Source organism: Mus caroli, unplaced genomic scaffold (assembly GCF_978045245.1).
Source record: "Mus caroli unplaced genomic scaffold, Mus_caroli_1 scaffold_17, whole genome shotgun sequence".
NCBI lineage: Eukaryota > Metazoa > Chordata > Mammalia > Rodentia > Muridae > Mus > Mus caroli.
In genome coordinates, this window is record NW_028227272.1 from 69628052 (window position 1) to 69641760 (window position 13709).

The following is a 13709-nucleotide window of genomic DNA, read 5'->3' on the forward strand; positions in this document are numbered from 1 at the left end:
CACGGCTTAATACATTTGCCTTGTGTACTGGTTTTTCAACCACGGATTTTTAGGAGTGCATAAATTCATACTATAGCAGTCAGTAAGCTACTTTGATTTTGGTATGAATGACTCCATGTCAGTGGTCCCATGAAAAACTGGTGATATGGAATTATAGCTCTCAGAACACAAAGGACTTGAGCTCATTAAGCAAAAAGAATGCTCATCTTTTATGAAATATATTAGTGCAATTAAAAGAGCATAGACACCTCAAAATTAAGTGTCAAAAAGCAATGAAAGAGCTGACTATGGGCGGTACCAGTGAGACCCAAGCATTTGGGAGCTCAGGTAGGAAGGAGGAGCCTCAGTTTTAAGTCCTGTTTGCAAAGTGTAATAACGTGAAGCCTTACATTTTTTACAAACAGAAAAATCATTATATGTGTTTATGCAAACAGCACATAAATACTAAATAAATCATGGAATACATTCAGATTCTAGGTGAATATATACAGTGATCTTACCAAATATTTGTTTTATATGAAATATCATATTTATGTGATATGTTGCTAGAATAACAAAAGGAGACATATAGTCTATATTCTTCCTGAAAAAAAAAGGTTTAAATGAGTGCTAACTTCCTGATTATGCCATAAACCCAAGAAGCAACACAGCTCTGCTCTACATTCAGAACCCACGCATATACTCAAAAATACTTACATGGAAAACAGCACAAACAGTTTAAAAATTTTTAAATGGAAAAATAGATGTCTCTAACAGACTAGATGTTAGTACCAAAGATTAAAGGCCCCAAAAGATTCATCACATCAACAGATAAAATGTTAATCATTTATTAATGCACATGCCTTTGATCCTCCACACCTATTAAAGAGTGTGAAGTGTAGGACTGCTGTTTTCCCTTGCAATCTATATCTCTTGAACTCAAAATCTAAGTCTGAACAAGATCAACTTTGTCCTTATTTAAAGAAAACACTCTCATCAAATGTTGATGTTACAGTCTAGCTTTCTGCTTCATGATGCCCAGTGTTTGCCTGAGGTCACATAGTAAATTAGTGGCAAAACCAGTGTTAAGAACCAGGTTCACTACTTCTTCAACAGTTTTCTTAATACCTCATTTAAATCACATGAACCAAGTTAAGTTCAAATCTGTACATAGGAAAGCCTAGAATAGATCATGTGATTTTCTGTGAATTTGCCAGAATGACTTTAATTATTTTTATGGATTTTGCCTATAGTTGGGTGTGAAACCAGATTTTTTGCTTTACAGATTAGATTATATCTTAGCCAGATTAGAAAATATCTCAGAAACCCTGGCAGAGTGAGCTAATCTTGGGACCATCTGTTTTTTGGATTGCTTGTGGTATTTTTTTTTCCAAAGGAATTCTGCCAACACTTTTCATGTCACTGGCTCTACTCTGAGTGAGTGAATTATTCAGTGTTGGAGAAAACTTATTCTCAGCACCAGGTTTTAATTTTTACAGTAATTGATTGAGAGAAGACATGGGATTCGAGATGATTCACTCTACATAGTGATTCTCACTTTCGTACAATATTTAAGAATGCTCATATGCTTGTAACTTCTACAGACTCATAAAAAATACCTAGAAAAGACAATAACAGAATCTTGGTGCTTGAAGAAAAATCAGAAATCTCTTACAATTTGCTCTTAGTTATCTCTTGTTGATGATTATCTAACTTGTCAAAAAAGAATCAATTCCATGTAAGCAGGAGTCTAAAAATGAGGAATTCCCCCCACCCCGAGGTCTCCACAGCTCTGAAGAACTGTAGTATGCCTTTATCTATAATGATGGTGCCAGATAGAGCTGTAAAATCTTGAAGAGACTAGTGAGGCACTCTTTGCATTCTAAACTCATGACAGTAGACATTGATGACCCACATACTAGGTTTTTACTACTTTATTTATCTACCTTATTGGTAAAATTAAAATATGACTACATTGTGTTTTCCACACACCCTCCCTGTCAGCCTCCAATCCCTCTCATATACCCCCCCTTTTTTTTTTACTGTATCATCTTCATGGCATTTTTTCTTTAATTGTTAATGTGTGTGTGTGTGTGTGTGTGTGTGTGTGTGTGTGTGTGTAGATATACATACAGATAGATCCTTAAATATATAAATACAATTTTCTCCATCCATATCCAAGAATGTTACTAGTATGTGTATGACTTCATGTCTGACAATTTGTTGTTGGATAGCTAACTAGTGTGTTATTTCCTGAGGAAAACTGTTTTTCCACCCGCAGCATTACTTAGTTGTCTGTCATACTTTGTCTAGGGATGAGACACCATCCCTTCATCTGCCAAGAGAGATTTCCCTTCCATGTTAACCTGTCTATTGTTGTCTTTGTTCATGACTTGCTTAAGAAACCATGTTGATGAGAACTCATGGATATACCTTCACTGATGTTTCTAACAGATGCAATCCTACAGCAAACTTCCTGTTCCTCTGGTTCTAATAATGCTTCTGCCCCCTAAACCATGGTGATCTCTGAGCATTAAGTGTAGGAGTTATGTTGTAAATGTCTCTATTGAGACTAGGTACAACACAGTCTCTCCGTTTTGATCTGCTATGGATTTCTGTAATAGTCTGTTGTAAAGTGAAGTTGCATTGATGGGTATATGGGTAGATATTGGAAATGTAGATAAGAATTGTGCTTGTTTAGTAAAGAGTTAGTTTAAGTTCTCTTCCAAGATCCATCGTTTCCTAGCTCCCGAAAATTGGTTAGGTTTTCATTAACAAGGCATAGTTTTCCTCTTGTGGTGTCTGCTTCTGCTTCTGCTTCTTCTGCTGCTCCTGCTCCTGCTCCTGCTCCTGCTCCTTCTCCTTCTCCTCCTTCTCCTTCTCCTTCTCCTTCTCCTTCTCCTTCTCCTTCTCCTTCTCCTTCTCCTTCTCCTTCTTCTTCTTCTTCTTCTTCTTTCTCATCCTCCTCCTCTTCCTTCTCCTTTTCTTCCTCCCTTTCTTGCTTTTCTCGTATTCCTTCTCTTCCTCCTCCTCTTTTTCCTCTTCCTCTTCCTCTTCTTCTCCTCCTCCTCTTCCTTCTCTTCCTTCCTCTTCCTGACAAAACCCAATTACTGCTGCCCATATGCTTGCTCCTGAGTATGGCATCATCCCACTAAGGTATGAGAAACCTATTAGTGGTACTGTGAAATTCTCTTCTCTCGACATGGCATGGCTGATACACACCCAAAAAGTTACCACAGTTTTAGTTACATGAACAAGACCCTCACAAGAACAACCAAGTTAAAAAAAACAAAAACAAAAAAAAAACAACAACAACAAAAAACACCTTACTGTTCTAATTGTCAACCGCCCAGTATCAGACATAAAATGGTTCTCTTTCCTTTATAAGTGTTTTTAATAAAACTAAATACTGTACAAAAATAAATTATCCACATAAAGCTCCCAAGACATGTGGATAAATAGAGATAAATGAGGAAATTGAGTTCTCAAAGGCCTTTATTTCTCCCAGTTGTATGTAAGGAAAGTTAATTGATAGTCTTACAGCCTTAATTCTGAGTAATTACTGCTTACGTGTGCTTCCTCTGGCAGGTACTGTGATTTTCACAGTGAGCCCAGGAAGTAGAAGTTGTCATTACATCTTACCCAGAATGAAACGTAAGTTTGGTTACAGTTGTGTAGCTCACCAAATGAGCACATTTGGAATCTTGTCAAGTGAGACAAGTCAAGCTGACACTCAACCCTGTGCTTTGTTCATTTCCGCAAGAGGAATAACACAGGGACCCGGCTTTTGCTCTAGGTGAGTTGAGAGATGCCGGGAACTACATTAAAAATCAATCTAGCTGCTGGGATAGAAAGAAAGAAAGAAAGAAAGAAAGAAAGAAAGAAAGAAAGAAAGAAAGAAAGAAAGAAAGAAAGAAAACTCCTGGAAAAAATACTTCAAACCTACGGGCACATTGCTGAGATCATTTCCAGCACTTGAGTCCATCCATAAAGTTTTACAAGACCAGAAAGAGATCTTGCTTAAAACAACAACCTTTGCCTAAATGCTTTCCGCCATAAAAGGCACCCTCCTCCAGTCTTGATCCTCTGGGTAGATAAACACAGGCTGATCCGCATAGCCTAAATCCTAGCTCTATTCCTCTGACCAAAGGAAACAGGAGTGACTGCACCCAGACACAGCCTGCATTCCTGCTTCTTTAAATCACCAGCCACTGATGTGCTGTTCTCAGTCACACCTAGGAAATCCTTAACGTGTCCTCTCCAAGCTCTTTTGCAATTATGCACTATCTTCTGCTCTAGACACAATACAGGATCTTAACTAAAAGTACATCTGTTTCCCCAAAGCCCAGGAATACCCAGATTCCAAGTTTCTGTGGATAGGATTATAATCTCTTCAAAGGAGGTCTTATTGAGTGAACAAATACAAGCAAACAGCTGAGCACTAAGAACCTGTGCAGTGTCTTTTCAATAATGTACTGTTTAATCCGTTCTCATTTGGGGCCTTTAAAAGTCATGTGTTTACTCTGCTTCCCACATCCGGCCACTGCTTTTATTTTCATATTTTTTTGTCACTTGACATTACTAGTGATTGTGTAAGAACAGCAACTGTTAAAAAAGAGCCAAACTCTAGAGGAAACAGAAGGTTCCAGAAGTCAAACAGTACATGCTGTTTAACGTAGAACATAGCACTACAAAGTAACAGCCAGTCTGTAATAACTGAAGAACAAACGTGCATTGGTGGCAACACCAAAAATACATCTGCTTGTTGGCAGCAGATATTTCAGTATCCCATCAAGTCAACTGCTCTAGGGATTGCCTTGGGTCCTGGTGTTTTTTCCTACAGCTCTCATTACCTCCTACTCAGAAGCAAAGCAGGAAAATTGACCAGCAATCCTTTAAAAATATTTAACCAAGTGATAGGGAAAAGTGAGACACACACACAAAATAAGAAATAATCCTGCTAGTGTTTATTACTCAAACACACATAGACTATCAAATGAATATACAATCTGTTGTATAGGATTATGTTATTAGATAACTTGTTGACATTAACTTCATATCTAGGAGCAGGGACGTTAACAATGTAGAACCTTTTAAAGTATTGTGCAATTATACTCTTAGAGCACAGACATAGAGAAAGTAATCAAGGAGCTAAAGGGATCTGCAACCCTATAGGTGGAACAACAATATGAACTAACCAGTACCCCCCTGGAGCTCATGTCTCTAGCTGCATATGTATCAGAAGATGACCTAGTCGGCCATAAGTGGAAAGAGAGGCCCCTTGGTCGTGCAAATTTTATATGCCTCACTACAGGGGAACGCCAGGGCCAAGAAGTGGGAGTGGGTGGGGGAGCGGGTGGGGGGCTTTTGGTATAGCACTGGAAATGTGAATGAAATAAATAACTAATAAAAAACAAAATAAAAAATTTAAAATAACAAATGGAAAAAAAAGGAAACAGTCACTTTCTGACTTACCAATCAGAATTGCCCCCATTCATCATTTACCTATAAATCCAGACCATCTTACTCTCTATAGCATACCAGTATCTTATAAAATCCTCTTTTATAATCGTACTCTGCCCTCTTAAATAAGCCATAAGATTATGTTACCCTTCAAAGAACCATTCAAAATGGTTCTTTGCTGGTGTGAGCATAGAACCCATTCAACCACAAAGTGCAAACATCCCACAAAGTTGTGATGAGACCCATCACCAACATTACATACATTGTTAATGTGTGTAATTCTCTCCCATTATGGAGCTGGCTTTGTTCTACTTGTATCAGTAACACATGTGTTCTAAGCATCATAGATAAACACTGTGATGAAATGTTACCCATAGGTGACTCCTGGCTTCTCTGTCTGGTGTCAGAATGACACTGGGCTTTATTCTATTTTAGTACCCGGTATTTTCTTACTTATCAGAACATATTAAGAGCTACTAAGTTTCTAGAACAGTCACAAATGGAAATTATACAGTATTCGATTCTCTATTTCTCAGTCTAGTCCCATGGCAACAGGTGCCTCTTACTTTCCTCCACGACCAAATGAAGCAGGGATGGGGTAACCATATTTTTCTCCTTTGTACTTACACATAATAGATGTTTATGTCTGTGTGTGTATGATCACATTTAATGGAATCCATTTTCCTCTAGTTAGACTTTGCCAAGCTAAAAGGACAAATAGTATATATAGTATTTTTTATTTATTTTTAGGTGATAGTTCCGCTTCAAATTAAAAAGATTCAGTGTCTTATTAGACCTTTCAGTGGTTAAAAGTGAACGGGATTTTTCAAAAGCCTTCAGCAAATATGAAATGTTACTGTGGTATCCAACAACTTCCTCTATCAACAAAAAGGTTATAAAAATAAATTTCAATGTGATTTGCAATGTGTAGCCTTAGTTTACTCAAACCCAGCCTTCTTAATTATTGAAGTGTTACATGGCATTATTTACAGAGCATGAGAATCTTCATATTTGAAACAGAATATTCCTTAAGAAAAGAGAGCATTCTTAATAACCCCAGGTTAAACAAAGAAGGATAGAGAGAGGCAGGACCCGGGCACCAAATTATGAAAGTTAAATCTAGGAAGTTAAGATGCAGATAAATTTTAAAACAAATTTCCCTTCTTTGCCATTCTTAGATAGTTGCTTAGTCCTTTACTCTTTAATTGTTCTCTCATAGACAGCGAAAATTTAGAAAATGCACCAATATCATAGTTATAATAACTGGAAGGAACTCATTCGCAGTCAACACACCCCGTGTTCGTCATGCATCAAGAGAATGTGGAGACCTGTACAGATCTGTAGATTCTCCACTCATGAGGGCATCTTTTCCATGCTCAGCCTGCCTGTTTCATGGGTGCCAGAGGAAGCACCAAACCCTCCTAACACCAAAACATCACTCACCAAGTTTTCATGCTAGATTCAGTATTTAATCAATGTATATATACATATTTTCAAGTATAGATATTTATTCATGAAGTAACTAAATGCTATAAAATAAAATGTATTTTTCCAATTAAATTTTAAATTCTGGAACTTATAATATGTTTCAGGACTTAAAAGAACTTTCTGATCATCCAGAGGACCCAGATTCAGTACCCCAAATCCATATGAGATAACTAACAAACTAACAACCACCTGTAACTCCAGCTCCTGGGAGCCAGTGTCCTCTTCTAGCTTCCACAGACATCTGTGCAGATGGTACACACACACACACACACATACACACACATGTACACATTCATGTACACACACACACACCACACAAACTTGGAGATAGATATGGATGGATGGATAGATAGATAGATAGATAGATAGATAGATAGATAGATAGATAGATGATAGAAAAATAGAGATATGCAAATAGATGATAGAGAATTGTGAAAAAAGTTAAGAAGTTCTAGCTCTGTATTCCATTGTAAAGTAACAAGTTAATACTTTATTGTCAGGATCAATACTACACATGAAGGAACTGTAGATTTCAGAGAATCAGAAACTTCTCATACATCCCCTTTGAGAAGAGCTCATTTCATGTCAAAATATTATATACACAGACTGCTAATGGCTCAACCTAACCTTTTCAGTTTTATAAATGGGATGGAAGTGATAAAACATCTAATAGAAATAATTCTTCAATTTTGATCTTTGCTCTTTCCCTTTGACCATGATATGTTCTTGCCGTGTTAGACAGGAGAGTCAATAGTTTGTTGTCAATCATGAGGTTGTGGAGAAAACCATCAATATATCAAATCAGACTATACTGCTAAATTTCAAATATTTATGTGGATAAAATACATTTTCTCCTTTAAAAAAGTGTTCATCTTGTGTTTTCCAGTTCACAGTCTTTTTCAGTTCACAACCTTATTGTAAGTGGAAGAATATTTTCATGTACTTGTAGTCAAAGAGTTTAGGGTATTCTCTGATGCTATACCACTAGCAAACTGTAGCTCATACTCATTGGCAAACCCTTACATCATAGTCAATACCAATAAGGACAAGTGCCTTTTTGGTTCTGGGCCAGTGTCATTTCAAAGCTATCTAGTCCAGAAGTACTGGAGCCAGACTCTGCCTTTCTATTACAATAACACATGATAGAATACATGCAGAAACAGATCATGGAGTGATAGTCTTTGAGCTTACATAGAATAGAAACATCCACGTAGCATAGTAAAAAAAAAAAAAGAGAGAATCTAGGAGTGAGCATTCAAAAGGTGAGATTGCCTCAAAGAGATGCCAACTATACACATAAAGTGAGAGAGGGTGGGAAGGAGGAAGGAGGAACAGACAGAGAGGACAGGGAGGGAAAGAGGGAGGTATGGACAGATGGAGGGATGGAGGGAAGGAGGGAGGGAGGGAGGAAAGATCTTTTTCCAGACTACACAGTGCTCTCAGGAAAGCACATTGTGAATGGGAAACAGTGAGCCTTGCATTGTCCACATCTTCCATTGATTGTACCTCCTTTAAAAGAAGGTTCATGGCTATTTTTTTTCCAGAGGATGCCAGACATGGATAGGACCTGCTACTCAGGCCCAAGCCATCATACAAGTCCAGATATACTTATTAGATTATCATACTAATCTTGCTATACAGCTGGTTTGGGGGTGCTAGGAGAGTATTTGCTCATTTACACCTGCTTACCAACCCTTGTGACGTGGCTTGAGGATGTGATCAAATAACTTACCTAAATGCACACAGTTACCGAGGATTTGAATGAAGCTCAGAAACTCACGTTCTCAGTCCCTATGCTATGCCAACTCTCCACAGTTGCAATGCAAACATTATCATGTGGGTGCCTATGTGTAGCTTGGTGGTGGGTGGGGAGGAACTCAACCCTCCTTATCAGATTATACTTCAAAGAGTTGTGTGGCTAGAATACATTTTCTATTAAAAATAATGTGTTCATCTTGTATTTTTATCTACATAACTATTTGAAGGATAATCTGATAAAGAGGAGGAGTTCCTCCCCACCCACCACCAAGCTACTTTGCCATAGGGACACATAGGGATTTTATTAGATATTCATTTCCAGTGGCTATTGCAAAGATTCTCAAAGATCTAAGCAGAGAAGAAACTAATAAATGATCATCAGTTAACACCAGCAACAAAGAGGAATAAGAGTCAGATAATTATCTGATCAAATTCTCTTGTAGGCCGTGCCAGGAACTTGAGCTCCATCCTAAGTACCAATCACTGATGGAGAAACAGATGGAAAAGGACATTGTTTGTGTCCTAGATAAACCCAAAGCCCAGGCTGGGCAGGGGGCAGCACAGCAGTTGAAAGTGGAGTTTGCTTTATTTAAAACAAAGAAAGCAACTTAAAATTTGGTTTCTAGGTTGGGTTTGTAGGGGTGGGGATCGGGGGTTGTTGTTTTTGGTTTGGTTTGGTTTGGTTTGGTTTGGTTTGGTTTGGTTTGGTTTTTGCAACCATTACAATATAAAATAGAGCATACCAAAAAGCACGTCTTCCTTCCAATCCATAAAACCAACATATGGTGTGATTTTGCATTGATGCATACAACTATTAGAATCCAAAAGTAGAAATAATTCACAAAATTCAAGATCAATTCATGTTATTATGAAACCAAATGCCCAACAGTCAATTTGTTCATACTATTTACCCTAATCAGACATTGTGTTTTGAGTCTTATTTTCTGTCATAGTCAATATTTAAAATGAGTTTTAGAAATATTCCTAATTATAGCAACCTTACTATCCCTTATGGTCTCAGTTATCATGACTGAATATTTTTCTTTAAAATTTTATGGATTTACCTTTTATACAATTAATTTTGACTATGTAACACATGGAAATAACTATACTGTCAGGTAACATGATTTTAATAAAAGTATTTTAAATAGTACAAAATATCATAGTGTCCTTTGGCCACTAATTATCTCAATAAGTGCAAACAATTAAAATTATTCACTATGTTATTTACTTACTTATATATTATTTATGTATTAATGAAGTTACTTTATTGTTATCTTTACAAAAATTAACTCAACTGAATTCTACGTAGTATTGGCCTTCCAGAATAATTCATCAAAGCAATTTAGTAAATGACTTCTACCAATTTTTCACATATGTATTTATAGCACAGATGTAACTGATTCCACTTTTAAAATATGAAACTTCCCCTGTGTGGTACATTCTCAAATTATTTAATGCAGCATTTCTAGCTTTGGAGAATTCTTTCTTGCAACTCCACTTTAACCTGAATGGTTACTGTTCCTGTTCCTTTAGTGCATGGCCCCTCTTTGTTTACTTGTTTATTTTTAGTGGGCTTTGAAATATCATTTGAGGGAAAAGCCCATCTGATGTCAGTTCATTCTTTATTGAAGTTCCACAGAGTCAGCCAGAGATAAATGGAATTTTCTTCTTCAATCCAAGGCTTAATTATGGTAATTAGTCTGTGCAATTTGTAAAGTTTGGCAGCCAATTCAGGCCCTAATATGCATAAGCCTCTTTCTGTTACAAATTGAGTAGGTTTTAATCAGTTTTTAAAAGACAGTGTCTCACTATGCCTGTGTGCCTTGCTCTCTCTCCGATTTCGAGACTGAACATTGTTTCCGACTCCGCAGCATCATTAGCAGGTTAGATATATATTTTTTAATATTCATGAAGCTTTCATCTTCACATTAATCCCCCAGCATCTGTGATTATGATGGGCACTTCGGGGATCTGTCTTTTGTGTGCCTTTGGAGAATGAAAGGCCCCAGCAGTTCCTGGCAGTAAATTAACCCTCACAATGCCGCTTAGTGCCAAACGCCTTTGAAATGTTGCCTTCTGCTCTGTTCCTTTCTGTGTGGATTTCACACTGATGGTTGATTCTCTCAACAGAGCCATGCTTCACTTCATTCTGACAGCCATCTGGGACACTAAGGTTTCTTCCACACACACCCTTTCATTGAAGTGCATATCTTTCACTAGTTGTTGTTTTTTTCCATCCTTTTCCAGAATGTGCCTGCTAATCAGTTGAGTCTTGGTTACTCATTCTCATTTCACAACGTGGATCTGTGTGCACAGCGGGGAACTTGTGTGCGTTTATGCAATTAATTTTGTGATATTCCCTGGTCAAAATAATTTTAGAAATCTTCAATAAGTTCTACTTTTACCAGGGTTTCAGACATGCCTCAGATGTTCTCACATGAACTGCTCAATTCAACATCATTTTTTTCATTATATTTTGTATTCTAAATAACATACTGAATATTCCTGGAGAAGAAGTAACTTACATATATCATCGTTTACCAGGCTCTTTTGTGTTTAGGTAAATAAATGTGTCAATAGAGAAAATGTCAAAACTTCGGGTAATTAAGGAGTCCACATTATAGTGATGACTTATTTGGAACTTTGAGATCCCTCTCATTCTTGCAGAGAAAAGTGATCTGCTAAGTAACCACAAGGCCTTAGTATTCAATAAGGACATCTATGTTTTGCCTCAAAGAGAATAAAATTTCTAAAAGGAAATCAGGGTACCATTTCCATAATGGGATCAAAGCTAAAATAAAATATTCTATTAACATATACCTTTTAAAAATAAGCATCAAGTTGTGAAGATTAAAAAAAAAAAAAGATGTATTTCAGGGGAAAACCCCAGGCAAAAGCCAGTAATACATCATAGAAAACCAAGAAAGGCAAGAATAGCAGACTCTCAAGCTAGTACAGAAATCCACATAAGTCCAGTTCAATTCTCAAAAAATGAATAGCTTCAACAACAAGCCACTCTTTCCCAAATCTCTTAAATTTATTTTAAATCTAATATGAGACAGTCTATCAATGCAGGCTAGTTTATATGTCAACTTAAAAGGAGTTAGGGGCTTGAGAGATGACTCAGTGGTTAAGAGCACTGACGGCTCTTCCAAAGGTCATGAGTTCAAATCCCAGCAACCACATGGTGGCTCACAACCATCTATAATGAGATCTGGTGCACTCTTTGGGGGTGTCTGAAGATAGCTACAGTGTACTTACTTTACATATAATAAAAATAAATAAATAAATAAATAAATAAATCTATCTTTATTTTTAAAAAGGAGTTAAGATAATCTGGGAAGTTAGGATAATCAGGAGTTAGGATAACCTGGGAAGACAGAATCTTAATTGAGTAAACATCTCTATAAGATTAGCCTATAGGCAAATATGTAGGGCAATTTCTTGGTTAATGCTTGGTGTGGGAGAACCCAGCTCACTATGGACAGTGGTACCCCTGAGCTGGTATTCCTTGGTACCATAAGAAACCAGGCTATAGAGTAAGCCATGAGCATGAAGCCTGCAGGAAGCAGAAGCCCACCAAGGCTTCTGATTCAGTATCTGCCCTGGCTTCCTCCAGGAAGGACTGTGATTTAGAAGACTCAGCAAATAAATCCTCTCCTAACCGAGTTACAAGGCCATGCTGTTTTCTCCCACTAATAGAAACCCGAAGACTCTATCTGTAGCCTTCATTAAATAGGAGAAGAATAGACTTTTCTTCCTTGAACGACAGAAGTGGAAGGTGGTAGGGTAAATACTAGGGTAGGGAGGTCTGCCCATCCTATGTATTCCTAGCCCCTTGACATCATAGTCTTTTATAGAAATAAAAACTTTTGAATTGAAAGCTGAAGTGTGATATAACTAAAAATTCAAAATACTATAAAACCCCTCATTCAGCTTTGCCAGAGTATCTCTTATATTCCTCATAAACAGATTATTTTAATCTTATTCTCTGTTGAGACCGAGACACTTAAAATGCACTCACTACCCACATACATAAGGAGGGACACTACAACCTAATGCTTTGCAGAACATACAGTTTAAATCAACTAATTACAAGATTTTCAAAAGACCCAAGGAAAAAAGATATCATGTTTGGAGAATGACAATATATATAGTGTAATTGTCTTGGATGAAAGAAGATTCTCATTAAAACAGTATTCCTCAAATATACCTAAGCCTACAAATTATTCTAAATATATAATTGAAGGAGATTGCTCGTATAAATAGCTTTGGTATCAAAGTGCTATTTTGGCTATCTCTCTCTCTCTCTCTCTCTCTCTCTCTCTCTCTCTCTCTCTCTCTCTCTCTCCCTCTCTCTCTCTCTCTTTAGGAAACTGAGTGAGCAAAAGGCGCATTTTCCTTTTCAGATTGTGACCTTAACTGGAGAAATGTCCCTAATGCTGCTCCGCTTGCATACATTACGAGCAAAATAATATACACTGGGGAGTGTTAGGGTATGAAATTTGTGTGTTTCACAAAGGCATGTCATTTGAACACGCAATAGAACTTTCTTGACGTTCCTGTCACCTGCAAGACTCTAAGCAGAGGGACATCCTTAGGGCTTAGCTGTGGCTCAGTTGCACTTTTTTCACTATTATTTAGATAGAAACCAGAAGGAACCCTACCCTGGGGTAGCTCGTGGATTAACCTACCCTTCAACTGGCTCAGTTTGAAGATGGAGAAGAAAGAGGATAACCAGAACATAGCCAGGCCTTCCTGTGTTTATTATGTTGTAAGTTAGAATACACATTTTCTCAAATGAGAGGCATACAGTTCATACAGTGTGTATTCATCACTATAGCATCTCATCTGTGGCTTAGAAAAGTTCAGAAAATGATAAAAAGAGAGTCACTTGTCAACAATATCCATAATATTAATAATTGTCTATTAACTATTGTGGCTGAAAGCCATTCTGTCACATGGTCATATTTGAATAATGTCTCTAGTCATCTGGGTAAATTTCTATTATGTGTATT

The 13709-nt window shown here is 37.2% G+C and overlaps 1 protein-coding gene across 6 annotated transcripts in view; it reads left to right on the top strand.

Annotated features, from left to right (window-relative positions):
- The window catches only part of Robo1 (roundabout guidance receptor 1), a 1022024-nt gene that overhangs the window by 488724 nt on the left and 519591 nt on the right, over positions 1–13709 (top strand). The gene's annotated exons all lie outside the window — the stretch shown is intronic.